At 43.0% G+C, this 15004-nt stretch overlaps 1 pseudogene across 1 annotated transcript; it reads right to left on the bottom strand.

The window, feature by feature from the left end:
- Window positions 1–4710: 4710 nt before the first annotated feature.
- Window positions 4711–7045, bottom strand: LOC147368011 (lactoylglutathione lyase pseudogene; annotated as a pseudogene). Its single transcript, XR_015166396.1, has one exon. The product of XR_015166396.1 is annotated as a lactoylglutathione lyase pseudogene (transcript).
- Between the last annotated feature and the right edge of the window lie 7959 nt (window positions 7046–15004).

Here is a 15004-nt window from a genome sequence, read left to right as displayed (position 1 = left end):
AGGGATGTCGAGCTGTCCATATAGTCAGAGCTATGATTTTTCCAGTAGTCATGTACGGATCGGAGAAAGCAATGGCACCCCGCTCCAGTACTCTTGCCTGGAAAATTCCATGGACAGAGGAGCCTGGTAGGCTGCAGTCCATGAGGTCGCTAAGAGTCGGACATGACTGAGCGACTTCACTTTGACTTTTCACTTTCATGCATTAGAGAAGGAAATGGCAACCCACTCCAGTGTTCTTGCCTGGAGAATCCCAGGGATGGGGGAGCCTGGTGGGCTGCCGTCTACGGGTTGCACAGAGTCGGACACGACTGAAGTGACTTAGCAGCAGCAGCAGCAGCATGTATGGATGTGAGAGTTGAGCCATAAAGAAAACTGAGCACTGAAGAATTGATGCTTTTGAACTGTGGCCCTGGAGAAGACTCTTGAGAGTCCCTTGGACTGCAAGGAGATCAAACCTGTCAATCCTAAAGAAAATCAGTCCTGAATATTCATTGGAAGGACAGATGCTGAAGCTGAAGCTCCAATACTTTGGCCACCTGATGCGAAGAACCGACTCAATGGAAAATACCCTGATGCTGGAAAGATTGAAGGCAGGAGGAGAAGGGGATGACAGAGGATGAAATGGTTGGATGGCATCACCGACTCAATGGACATGAGTTTGAGCAAGCTCCAGGAGTTGGTGATGGACAGGGAAGCCTGGCGTGCTGCAGTCCATCGGGTCGCAAAGAGTTGGATACGACTGAGCAACTGAACTGAAGAAGGGATGAGTACATGTCCTTCTGCTCTGCCATCTTGAGCTTATCTCCTTCCTGTGCGTGCATGTTTGTGTGAAGATAAGTTTTTGTTTCTCTGAGATAATATACAAGAGTGCAAACACTGGGTTTTGTAATAGTGTGTGTTTTGTTTTTTAAGAAACTGCCCAGTGTGTTCCGGAGTGGCTGTGCTAGTTTGCATTCTGACCAGCAGTGCCTGTGATATTGTCTCTTTGTCCTCACTGCATTTGGTGTTGTTATTTTTGTAAAAAATAATGAAAATAAACTTCAATTTAAATAAGAATTGAAATGCCAGAAGGGGGACTTATTCTCATGGCCTATGATGATAGCAGAGCCCAACAGAGGAAGAAATATTTGCTCTTCTTGACTGGCAAGGGTTCAGCCAATAAGACACAATCACAACTCAGCCAATGAAAAGCCACTGCACTTTGAACTCCAGTTCTTCTACGAATAGTTTGTTTGCTGTAGCCCTCTCGATATATTTTTCCCCCCTAAAGAGTTCTTTCCTTCTTGTTGCAAGGGAGTTATACATGGTTTGTGATGGCTGAGGACCCCAAATTGGAATTCTTTGCTGACCCTGAATAAGCCCATTTTTTACTTTTCTTTCTTTTTTTTTTTTTTTTTTTTGATGCTTTTGAACTGTGGTGTTGGGGAGGACTTTTTAAAAATTTATTTATTTTAACTGGAGGCTAATTACTTTACAATATTGTAGTGGTTTTTGCCATACATTGACATGAGTCAGACATGGGTGTACATGTGTTCCCCATCCTGAAACCCCCCCCACCTCTCTCCCCATCCCATCCCTCTGGGTCATCCCAGTGCACCAGCCCTGAGCACCCTGTCTCATGCACTGAACCTGGACTGGCGATCTACTTCACATACAATAATATACATGTTTCAATGCTAGTCTCTCAAATCATCCCACCCTCGCCTTCTTCCACAGAGTCCAAAAGTCTGTTCTTTACATCTGTGTCTCTTTTGCTGTCTCACATATAGGGTCATCATTATCATCTTTCTAAATTCCATATATATGCGTTAATACACTGTATTTGTGTTTTTCTTTCTGACTTACTTCGCTCTGTATAATAGGCTCCAGTTTCATCCATTCATTAGAACTGATTCAAATGCATTCTTTTTAATGGCTGAGTAATATTCCATTGTGTATATGAACCACAGCTTTCTCATCCATTCGTCTGCTGATGGACATCTAGGTTGCTTCCATGTCCTGGCTATTAAATAAACAGTGCTGCAATGAACACTGGGGTACATGTGTCTCTTCCAATTCTGGTTTCCTTGGTGTATATGCCTAGTAGTGGGATTGGTGGGTCATAAGGCAGTTCTATTTCCAGTTTTTTTAAGGAATCTCCACACTGTTCTTCATAGTGGCTGTACTAGTTTGCATTCCCACCAACAGTGTAAGAGGGTTCCCTTTTCTCCACACTCTCTCCAGCATTTATTGTTTGTAGACTTTTTGATAGCAGCCGTTCTGACTGGCATGAGATGGTACCTCATTGTGGTTTTGATTTGCATTTCTCTGATAATGAGTGATGTTGAGCATCTTTTCATGTGTTTGTTAGCCATCTGTATGTCTTCTTTGGAGAAATGTCTGTTTAGTTCTTTGGCCCATTTTTTGATTGGGTCATTTATTTTTCTGGAATTGAGCTGCAGGAGCTGCTTGTATATTTTTGAGATTAGTTGTTTATCAGTTGCTTCATTTGCTATTATTTTCTCCCATTCTGAAGGCTGTCTTTTCACCTTGCTTATAGTTCCCTTCGTTGTGCAGAAGCTTTTAAGTTGAATTAGGTCCCATTTGTTTATTTTTGCTTTTATTTCCATTACTCTGGGAGATGGGTCATAGAGGATCCTGCTGTGATTTATGTCAGAGTGTTTTGCCTATGTTTTCCTCTAGGAGTTTTATAGTTTCTGGTCTTACATTTAGATCTTTAATCCTTTTTGAGTTTATTTTTGTGTATTTTAGAAAGTGTTCTAGTTTCATTCTTTTACAAGTGGTTGACCAGTTTTCCCAGCACCACTTGTTAAAGAGATTGTCTTTTCTCCATTGTACATTCTTGCCTCCTTTGTCAAAGATAAGGTGTCCACAGGTGTGTGGATTTATCTCTGGGCTTTCTATTTTGTTCCACTGATCTATATTTCTGTCTTTGTGCCAGTACCATACTGTCTTGATGACTGTTGCATTGTAGTATAGTCTGAAGTCAGGCAGGTTGATTCCTCCAGTTCCACTCTTCTTTCTCAAGATTGCTTTGGCTATTCGAGGTTTTTTTGTATTTCCATACAAATTGTGAAATTATTTGTTCTAGTTCTCTGAAAAATACTGTTGGTAGCTTGATCAGATCATATCAGTCGCTCAGTCATGTCCGACTCTTTGCAACCCCATGAATCACAGCACGCCAGGCCTCCCTGTCCATCACCAACTCCTGGAGTTCACTGAGACTCATGTCCATCGAGTCAGTGATGCCATCCAGCCATCTCATCCTCTGTCGTCCCCTTCTCCTCCTGCCCCCAATCCTTCCCAGCATCAGGGTCTTTTCCAATGAGTCAACTCTTTGCATGAGGTGGCCAAAGTACTGGAGTTTCAGCTTTAGCATCATTCCTTCCAAAGAAATCCCAGGGCTGATCTCCTTCAGAATGGACTGGTTGGATCTCCTTGCAGTCCAAGGGACTCTCAAGAGTCTTCTCCAACACCACATTTCAAAAGCATCAATTCTTCGGCGCTCAGCCTTCTTCACAGTCCAACTCTCACATCCATATATGACCACAGGAAAAACCATAGCCTTGACTAGATGAACCTTTGTTGGCAAAGTAACGTCTCTGCTTTTGAATATGCTATCTAGGTTGGTCATAACTTTCCTTCCAAGGAGTAAGCTTCTTTTAATTTCATGGCTGCAGTCACCATCTGCAGTGATTTTGGAGCCCATAAAAATAAAGTCTGACACTGTTTCCACTGTTTCCCCATCTATTTCTCATGAAGTGATGGGACCGGATGCCATGATCTTCGTTTTCTGAATGTTGAGCTTTAAGCCAACTTTTTCACTCTCCACTTTCACTTTCATCAAGAGGCTTTTTAGTTCCTCTTCACTTTCTGCCATAAGGGTGGTGTCATCTGCGTATCTGAGGTTATTGATATTTCTCCCGGCAATCTTGATTCTAGCTTGTGTTTCTTCCAGCCCAGCATTTCTCATGATGTACTCTGCATATAAGTTAAATAAACAGGGTGACAATATACAGCCTTGATGAACTCCTTTTCCTTTTTGGAACCAGTCTGTTGTTCCATGTCCAGTTCTAACTGTTGTTTCCTGACCTGCATACAAATTTCTCAAGAGGCAGATCAGGTGGTCTGGTATTCCCATCTCTTTCAGAATTTTCCACAGTTTATTGTGATCCACATAGGTTTTTCCTGTGGTCATGTATGGATGTGAGAGTTGGACTGTGAAGAAGGCTGAGCGCCGAAGAATTGATGCTTTTGAAATGTGGTGTTGGAGAAGACTCTTGAGAGTCCCTTGGACTGCAAGGAGATCCAACCAGTCCATTCTGAAGGAGATCAGCCCTGGGATTTCTTTGGAAGGAATGATGCTAAAGCTGAAACTCCAGTACTTTGGCCACCTCATGTGAAGAGTTGACTCATTGGAAAAGACTCTGATGCTGGGAGGGATTGGGGGCAAGAGGAGAAGGGGATGACAGAGGATGAGATGGCTGGATGGCATCACTGACTCGATGGACGTGAGTCTCAGTGAACTCTGGGAGTTGGTGATGGACAGGGAGGCCTGGCGTGCTGCGATTCATGGGGTTGCAAAGAGTCGGACATGACTGAGCAACTGATCTGATCTGATCTGATGTAGAGGATCATGTCATCTGCAAACAGTAGCGTTTTACTACTTCTTTTCCAATCTGGATTCCTTTTATTTCTTTTTCTTCTCTGATTGCTGTGGCTAAAACTCCCAAAACTATGTTGAATAGTAGTGGTAAGAGTGGGCACCTTTGTCTTATTGTTGACTTTAGGGGAAATGCTTTCAATTTTTCACCATTGAGGGTAATATTTGCTGTGGGTTTATCATATACGGATTTTATTATGTTGAGGTATGTTCTTTCTCTGCCTGCTTTCTGGAGGGTTTTTGTCATAAATGGATGTTGAATTTTGTCAAATGCTTTCTCTGCATCTATTGAGATAATCATATGTTTTTGTTTGTTTGTGTTTTTTTTTTTTTTTTTAGTCTAAAATTTTATTTTATTTCAGTCTGAGTATTGCCACTTATTCAAATAGCTCACATAAACCCATTCCATCCAAAAAGGAAATATAAAATGCTTCTAACAGCATAAGCACAGTTGGCATGGCCTATCCAAAGGTCTTCCAATAGTGTCCACACGCAAAAAAAAAAAAAAAAAATCTAAATGGAGTTAAGCCATAAACTGGATGTTCTTATCATCTGTGCCGTAAGAAATATTCAACATCAGTTTGGTTTTAAAAACCCATCAAATATCAGTCATGGCAAGGAAGACCACTGAGCTGACTTCTGATAACTAAGTTGTTATCACTGAACGTAACGTATCCTACATGATTGCTGCCATGCGGAAGATCTTGGGGTAGGAGCTCTTCACAAGTAACACAAGCACCACTTGCACAGGGATGGCCGGGCATTCCCAGAGCAGCCGTGTGCTCCTGACTTCCTCCACTGCTTCTTCCTCACCATGGTACTCAAGCCTCCAAAGCTGAGAGGGCAATGCTCAAACTCACTGAAGGCTTTTACAAAGAAGACTAATGAAGGAGATGTTGTGAGGTACAGCTAAATACTAAAAGTGATGATGATGATGATATCTTGAGTACTTGAGCCTATTTATATTGCCTTGGATTCACTGATTTTGCATGTTAGCCTGCTTTCTATCTCACAGGACACTGTGGGGGATTAAGTGAGATAAAGTATGTGACAGTCTAGTTGTGTCTGCATAACCAGTATATAGTATTCCTATCCTCCTCCCCATCCCCAAAGAGGCTAGTCCTTGAACTTTCAGAGTACTCTGTAAAGAAGAAATTAGTATTTCTATCTGCATCCGTGTCAGCATGATTCTAAATTTCTCCCAAGAGTCACTTCTCTTTTGTAAAATAAACTTTATACTATTTGAAATATACGTGAAGCTTCATTTTTGTTCAGGGTTTTTAATTTCTCATTGTGAAAAGTTACTTCTGAGGAACTGAAACCCCAGAAGGTAACCATAACAAAAACATGTTCAGTGTTTTTTTATATTTTAAATGATGGTTCAAAGGCAGACTTGTAGACTTGTATCTCTTCAGGAGATGGAAGGCAAATGCAGCCTCTGAAGGGAACTGTTCTAATTATTGCCTAAAAAAGTAAAGTTATACAACTATATTCAAGGACATAAGACAAGGCACTACATTAAAACTAGGATGACTGAACAGTTAGGGGGAAACAGCTGAAAGAGTAAAGGGAGAGAGATTTAAGAATAATCTGAGTTGGGACAAGGATCCATCAGTCCTGGATGCTTCTGTTATCTGAATATCTTGAATCACATGATTTCCTGTTTTACCTTCTACAGTGTCTTCACTGAAACTTCAAATCAACATTCTCACAGAACTAAATAATAGTTATCATTGTGTTGGGATTCAAAATTTCAATCCAGTAAACATCAGGATCTTGAATAAATGCCAGGCCTTTCATTTTACCATCATCAGGTTTCTTCACAAATTTGACTCCCAGTTCTTCAAATCTTTTACAAGCACCATGAACATCGGGAACAGCAATTCCAATGTGACCAAATCCTCGAGGGTCTGAATTGCCACTGTGGTAACTCTGGGTCTCATCATCTTCCGTGCCCCAATTGTGTGTCAGTTCAAGTGTAGCTTTTCTGGAGAATACCCACGCTACTTTTTCATCTTTATCTTTTGGGATGTCATTTTTATCCTCATAAGCCAAGAAATACAGTGAAAATTTCATAGTGGCGAAATCAAGTTTCTGGAGTAGTGTCATTCCAAGAATTCTCGTATAAAAATCCAGTGACTTCTTAGGATCCTTAATTCGCAACATGGTCTGCTGCAAGAGAAAATCCTTGGTGCTGGGGTCCAGGTCGGAGCAACAGCTGAGGGCAGCCTTGTTGGTGAGGCCGCCGGACTTGGGCTGTGGTTCTGCCATGGCCGCACTGCTGTATCATGGACGACTGTCCCCGGGAATGCAAGACGTATCCCAATCATATGTTTTTATCTTTCAACTTGTTAATGTGATGTATCACATTGATTGATTTGCATATATTGAAGAATCCTTGCATTCCCTGGGATAAAGCCCACTTGGTTATGATGTATGATCTTTTTAATATGTTGTTGAATTGTTTGCTAGAATTTTGTTAAGGATTTTTGCATCTGTCTTCATCAGTGATACTGGCCTGTAGTTTTCTTTTTTTGTGGCATCTTTGTCATGTTTTGGTATTAGGGTGATGGTGGCCTCATAGAATGAGTTTGGCAGTTTACCTTCCTCTGCAATTTTCTGAAAGAGTTTGAGTAGGATAGGTGTTAGCTGTTCTCTAAATTTTTGGTAGAATTCACCTAGTAGCACAGTTTATTTATCCAATACAAAGAAATAGAGGAAAACAACAGAATGGGAAAGACTAGAGATCTCTTTAAGAAAATTAGAGATACCAAGGGAACATTTCATGCAAAGATGGGCTCGATAAAGGACAGAAATGGTATGGACCTAACAGAAGCAGAAGATATCAAGAAGAGGTGGCAAGAATACACAGAAGAACTGTACAAAAAAGATCTTCACGACCCAAATAATCACGATGGTGTGATCACTGACCTAGAGCCAGACATCCTGGAATGTGAATTCAAGTGGGCCTTAGGAACCATCACTACAAACAAAGCTAGGGGAACTGATGGAATTCCAGTTCAGCTATTTCAAATCCTAAAAGAGGATGCTGTGAAAGTGCTGGACTGAATATGCCAGCAAATTTGGAAAACTCAGCAGTGGCCACAGGACTGGAAAAGGTCAGTTTTCATTCCAATCCCAAAGAAAGGCAATGCCAAAGAATGTTCAAACTACGACCTAATTGCACTCATCTCACATGTTAGCAAAGTAATGCTCAAAATTCTCCAAGTCAGGCTTCAACAGTACGTGAACTGTGAATTTCCAGATAGTCAAGCTGGTTTTAGAAAAGACAGAGGAACCAGAGATCAAATTGCCAACATCCATTGGATCATCGAAAAAGCAAGAGAGTTCCAGAAAAACATCTACTTCAGCTTTATTGGCTACCCAAAGCCTTTGTGTTGATCACAACAAACTGTGGAAAATTCTTAAAGAGATGGGAATACCAGATCACCTTACCTGCCTCCTGAGAAATTTGTATGCAGCTCAAGAAGCAACAGTTAGAACTGGACATAGAACAACAGACTGGTGCCAAATAGGAAAAGGAGTACGTCAAGACTATATATTGTCACCCTGCTTATTTAACTTATATGCAGAGTACATCACAAGAAATGCCACACTGGATGAAGTACAAGCTGGAATCAAGATTGACGGGAGAAATATCAATAACCTCAGATATGCAGATGACACCATCCTTATGGCAGAAAGTGAAGAAGAACTAAAAGCCTCTTGATGAAAGTGAAAGAGGAGAGTAAAAAAGCTGGTTTAAAACTCAACATTCAGAAAACTAAGATCATGGCATCCAGTCCCATCACTTCATGGCAAACAGATGGGGAAACAGTGGAAACAGCAGAGACTTATTTTCTTGGGCTCCAAAATCACTGCAGATGGTGACTGCAGCCATGAAATTAAAAGATGCTTGCTCCTTGGAAGGAAAGCTATGACCAACCTAGACAGAGGTTAAAAAGCAGAGGCATTACTTTGCCAACAAAGATCTGTTTAGTCAAAGCTATGGTTTTTCCAGTAGTCATGTATGAATGTGAGAGTTGGACTATAAAGAAAGCTGAGCACCGAAAAATTGATGCTTTTGAACTGTGGTGTTGGAGAAGATTCGTGAAAGTCCCTTGGACTGGAAGGAGATCCAACCAGTCCATCCTAAAGGAAATCAGTCCTGAATATTCATTGGAAGGACGGAAGCTGAAACTCCAATACTTTGGCCACCTGATGCAAAGAACTGATTCACTAGAAAAGACCCTGATGCTGGGAAAGATTGAAGGCGGGAGGAGAATGGGACAACAGAGGATGAGATGGTTGGATGGCATCACTGACTTGATGGACATGAATTTGAGTAAGCTCTGTGAGTTGGTGATGGACAGGGAAGCCTGGCATGCTGCAGTCCATTGGGTCACAAAGAGTTGGACATGACTGAGTGACTGAATTGAACTGGGATAAAAGCCCAGCAGGACTGCACAGCCTCCTTTTAGATTCCCTAAGGCTTTTCAGCGTTTGATTTGCTCCTAAGGGCCATCACTGAGGATGGTTGCTAGAGAAGGGTTACAGTGATCCACAAGTGAAGGACTTGCCCTGGCCAAGAAAAGAAGAAAAATAAGGATGGTGGAGGGGTGAATGGACAGATGTAAAATGCATTAGAGCTGGTGAGGAGGCTCTCAGGAACTGGTGACATGATTCAGGGGATTGTTCCTCAGGGATATTGACATTCTCAAAGATAAGTATACAAAATGGCAAATCACTTTGAGGACTGCATGACAGTTCATTGTAAAGTTAAATGTTCAGTTACCCCCATGACCCACGAATTTCATTTCTAGGCATACTCTAGAGAATATATGCCCACAGAAAGTTCAGGACAAGAATATTCTTAACAGCATTGTTCATAATTGCTAAAATCGAGCACAATCCATTGTCCAAACAATGTTGTCCAAGAGATGAACAACAGAATGCTTTCTATAATTTAAAACTTAGCAAAATAATCAGAAAAGGCCAAAAGTGGAACAGTTGGTAAAGTCTGAGTAGGATCTGGGGATTGTGATATGGTTATTGAATAGTTTGTATGAATGTTAATTTTCTGGTTTGAGCCTTTTACTGTGTTTATGCAACGTGTTGCCCTAGGCATATTCTTGGTGCTATTTTGAAACTTCTTTGTAAGTCTAGAAATATGTTTTTTTTTTTCATGTGAATTGTTTTAATGATGAGTGTTAGAATAGGCTAATTGGCCAGCCAGGGAGTTGTTTGGTCATAATAGAGATGCAACATGGGTGAGCTCCATCCCCACAGCCTGAACCCCAGGGAAAAGGATTTTGGGTGGAGGAGGCGGGGGAGAATGTGGGAAGCAGCATTGAGAATGTTAAGAGAAAACAGACAAATAGCCACTGCTAGAAATCTAACAGGAGTACGGTTCCACTCCGGAAGGAGGAAAGGAGACTTCTGGGGAGAAATCTGAGGTCTAAATAGTGGAACATAGATCTTATCAAGTTGATGGGGATTGGCACTCAGGAAATCTGAATTACTGGGAAATCCCAGTGGAGACCCAGGCAAATGAGAGCATATGGGGCTTTAGAGTGGATGAGTGTGGGCTCTGGCCCTCGTGCTGGGCCAGGATGAAATGAGGATTCCAGAACAGGTGGACACTCAGCTGGTCCCCAGATGCCCTCACTGCCTCTCTTAGGAAGCCCAGGTGTAGACAGACGTTCCACCCAGGTCACACACTCGGGGCCTGAGAGTGTAACTGAGCAGGACCTTACGGGGCCTTTCCGGGAGAGACCCCACCCCCACTCATGTCCCCTGCCTGTCTCCTGTTTGTAGAAAACCTTTAGCTGCCCAGGCCTTCCTGAGGTCCAAAGAATAAATTTTATCAGAGAAGTGAGAAAATGCAGAAACAAAGAAAAATAGTCAAGCAACACAAAATAATAATAGTTTGGCCATAAAATAAAGTCAAGGACCCTCAGCTCCTCCTCAAGGGCTATAGAGAATATTCTGAGTCATATTCTTTGAACTGTTTTGCTGATAACATAACCTTTACCAGGCAAAGAAGTTAATTACATGATGACCAGATTATAGCCAAGACATAAGCCTCTCTCATCTTGCACAATTCCAAGAACTGGCCTCAAGGAAATGGGAACAAACCAACTTTGGAGCTGAAGATTTACTATCCTTAAAATAATCAAGGTGACACCGACCAGACCACTGCATGACCAACTTCAAGATAATTGTTTCAGCTGAGTGTACTGGTCTCTACCCCCTTTACATGTAAACTCCTGAAATTTCTCCTTGAAAGCTCTTGCCCCCTGATTGACAATGGAGAGTTGATTTTTTGCGACATAAGTCCACCTTCACCCCAAGATTGCCAGCAACAAAGCTACATTTCTTTTTACCCAACACTTGTTTCTCAGTGCTGGATTCTTGAACAATGAGCAGCCAAAACTGAATTTCATAAGAAGAACATCAAGAGGGACGGTGGGGCAGAGCTCCAGGTGGGAGAGACATGGTCTGTTTGGGGACGTTTGTCTCAGCATGGGGGCTGTTAAGATCTCTCTCTGGGTTTTCCCTAATGGGATTTTTTAATGATTGATGTCACAATTGTCCAACAGCAGCCCCATCAATGCACATGGGGTACCATCTGGTGTCCTTCCATATCGTCCTCTGTCTGCCCAAGTCATTCCATGACCTCCCAGGCACCCCTGTGGTCTCCAGGACTGCCACTGTCTTCCTGTGTCTGTCCGTCTGTTTCTTTCTCTCTCTGTATGTGTGTTTCTCACTGTTTCTCTCTCCCTCTCTTTCTCTATCTCTGTCTCTGTATCTTTGTCTATCTCTGTATCTATTTCTCTCTGTCTCTCCTTCAGAAAAATATCTACTTCTGCTTTATTGACTACACTAAAGCCTTTGACGGTGTGGATCACAACAAACTGGAAAATTCTGAAAGAGATGGGAATACCGGATCACCTGACTTGCCTCTTGAGAAATCTGTATGCAGCTCAGGAAGCAACAGTTAGAACTGGACATGGAACAACAGACTGGTTCCAAATAGGAAAAGAAGTACGTCAAGGCTGTATATTGTCACCCTGCATATTTAACTTAAATGCAGAGAAAATCAGGCCAAGCGCCAGGCTGGATGAAACACAACCTGGAAACAAGATTGCTGGGAGAAATACCAATAACCTCAGATATGCAGATGACACCACCCTTATGGCAGAAAGTGAAGAAGAACTAAAGAGCCTCTTGGTGAAAGTGAAAGAGGAGAGTGAAAAAGTTGGTTTAAAACTCAACATTCAGAAAACTAAGATCATGGCATCTGGTCCCATCACTTCATGGCAAACAGATGGGGAAACAATGGAAACAGTGACTTTATTTTTGGGGGCTCCAAAATCACTGCAGATGGTGACTGCAGCCATGAAATTAAAAGACATTTGCTCCTTGGAAGAAAAGTTATGACCAACACAGACAGCATATTAAAAAGCAAGACATCACTTTGCTGACAAAGCTATGGTTTTTCCAGTGGTCATGTATGGATGTGAGAGTTGGACCATAAAGAAAGCTGAGCACCGAAGAATTGATGCTTTTGAACTGTGGTGTTGGAGAAGACTCTTGAGAGTCCCTTGGACTGTAAGGAGACCAAACCAGTCAATCCTAAAGGAAATCAGTCCTGAATATTCATTGGAAGGACTGATGCTGAAGCTGAAACTCCAATACTTTGGCCACCTGATGCAAAGAGCTGACTCGTTGGAAAAGACCCTGATGCTGGGAAAGATTGAAGACAGGAGGAGAAGGGGATGACAGAGGATGAGATGGCTGGATGGCATCACTGACTCAATGGACATGGGTTTGAGCAAGCTCTGGGAGTTGGTGATGGAAAGAGAAGCCTGGCATGCTGCAGTCCGCGGGGTTGCAATGAGTAGGCCATGACTCAGTGATTGAACTGAACTGAACTGAACCTTCAACTTCAAGAAAAATAGAAAAAGAAGAATAACATGAACCCAAAGCAAGCAAAAAGAAGGAAATAACAAAGATGATGATGGAAATCATTGAAATAAAAAGAAAGAAAAAATAGAGACTATCAAATAAAATCCAAAGTTGTTCTTTGAAAAAATAAAAACAGATTTAAAACAAAATGTTTTTACTGAGGAAAAAAGGCACAAATTGCCAAAATGAAAGGGAAAACATTATTACCAACTTTTTAAAAATAATTAAAGTGATAATAAGGGAATTCTCTGAACACCTTTATGTCAGGAAATTAGACAACTTAGATGAAACAGGCAAATTCCTAGAAAGACAAAAATCATTTAAGGTATGAAAAATCTGAGCGGGCCCTAACAAATAAAATAGTAGTTTAAAATTTTCCCACAAAGAGAAGCCTAGAATCTGATGGCTTCATTGCTGCTACTGCTGCTGCTAAGTCGCTTCAGTCGTGTCCGACTCTGTGCGACCCCATAGACGGCAGCCCACCAGGCTCCGCCATCCCTGGGATTCTCCAGACAAGAACACTGGAGTGGGTTGCCATTTCCTTCTCCAGTGCATGAAAGTGAAAAGTGAAAAGTGAAAGTGAAGTCGCTCAGTCGTGTCCGACTCTTTGCGACCCCATGGCCTGCAGCCCACCAGGCTCCTCTGTCCATGGGATTTTCCAGGCAAGAGTACTGCAGTGGGGTGCCATTGCCTTCTCCGGATGGCTTCATTGAAGAATCCACAAAACACTGAACAAAGAAACAACAGCAATCATTCACAAACTCTTTCAGAAAACAATGTAGGGAAAAAGACACCACAAGAAAACTACAGGCCCCTATTTGTCTTAAGTATGAATGTAAAAATCCAGAATAAAACATTAGCAAATGGAATTCAGTAACATATTGAAAAGAATCAGATGGGATTTATCCCAGGAATGTAAGGTTGGTTTGACATTTGAAAGTCAGTTATGTTATACACAGACTAGAAATAGGTAGGAGGCGTCTCTTTGAGGTGATAAAAATGCTCTAATAGTGGATTTTGGTGATGGATTTATTAGAAATTACTGAATTGCACGTTTGAAGCAGCTGAATTTTATGGTGTGAAAATTATACCACAGTAAAGTGAAAGTTAAGTTGCTCAATGGTGTCCAACTCTGCGACCCCATGGACGCAGGCCACTCTGTCCATGGGATTTTCTAGGCAAGAGTACCGGAGTGGGTTGCCATTTCCTTCTCCAAGGAATCTTCCTGACCCAGGGATGGAACTCAGGTCTCCCACATTGTAGACAGATGCTTTACCGTCTGAGCCAACAGGGAGGGAAATCTGACAGGAAGTTTGGACTTGGCAGGGTCTAGAGCAGGTAACCCGGGAAGGGATGGGACATAGGGTCATGGGCAGGAGGTCAGATGGACTCACAGGAGGGGTGAGCTGAGACATGGGAGGTGGGAGATGTGGGGGTTTGGGGGTGTGGCATGCGGGTCTGGGGTGGGGGCAGACAGGGCCGCACAGAGGCTGTGAGGCAGGGAGAGGTGGAGGGCTCAGGGCACTGGACGGAGGTGTGGGGCACAAACAGGAGAGCATGGTGGGGCCTGGGATAGATGCGGAGGAGCGCTAAGCACAACAGGAACGGGGGCTGGGGGTCTCCAACAGGAAGGCGCACGGAGTGGGCAAGCGGTGCCTGCGGCTCCACCGAGAAAAGGAGGAGCTTGGGGACTCCAGGGATTGAGGATATTTGCGAGAGGTACCGGGCGTCAGGAATCCAGCAGGAGCATGCTGTGCAGATCGGACTGGTCAGTCCTAGACCCTCGAAGCTCCAGGTGCCTGGGTGCAGGTGGTGCGGATACTACCTGCAGCGCTCTCGAACAGCTGGCTGGGCAGTAGTCCTCAGGACGTGTGTATACTGGGGGCACCGCTTCTGTAGGCGGGCCAGAGCAAGTGCGGCCAAAGACATGAGTGCGGGGTGGGAGGCCTCGCCCTGCAGGTCGCAGGCCAGGATCCGTTCCAGGAACCATTCCAGCATGAGCCAAGAGTCACACAATGTGTACTGCTCCACGGCAAGTTAATGAAAGTCACTGAATTGCACATTTACAAGGGACTTCCCCGGTAGAGGACTTCCCGGGTGGCGGGAGACCTGGGTTCAATCCCTGGGTCAGGAAGATCCTCTGAAGAAGGAAATGGCAACCCACTCCAGTACTCTTGCCTGGAAAATCCCATGGACCAAGAAGCATAGTAGGCTACAGTCCATGGGGTCGCAAAGAGTCAGACACGACTGAGCGACTTCACTTCTTCTTCCCAGGTAGAACTAGTGGTAAAAACCTGCTTACCAATGCAGGAGATGTAAGAAAGGCCAATTCGTTCCCTGGTTGGGAAGATCTCCTGATGAAGGGAATAG

This window comes from Bos grunniens, chromosome 7 (assembly GCF_055505025.1).
Source record: "Bos grunniens cultivar Pamir isolate PY7600 chromosome 7, Bosgru_T2T1.0, whole genome shotgun sequence".
Lineage (NCBI taxonomy): Eukaryota > Metazoa > Chordata > Mammalia > Artiodactyla > Bovidae > Bos > Bos grunniens.
Note: the sequence above shows the minus strand (reverse complement) of the source record. Positions and strands in the feature narration are given on the sequence as shown.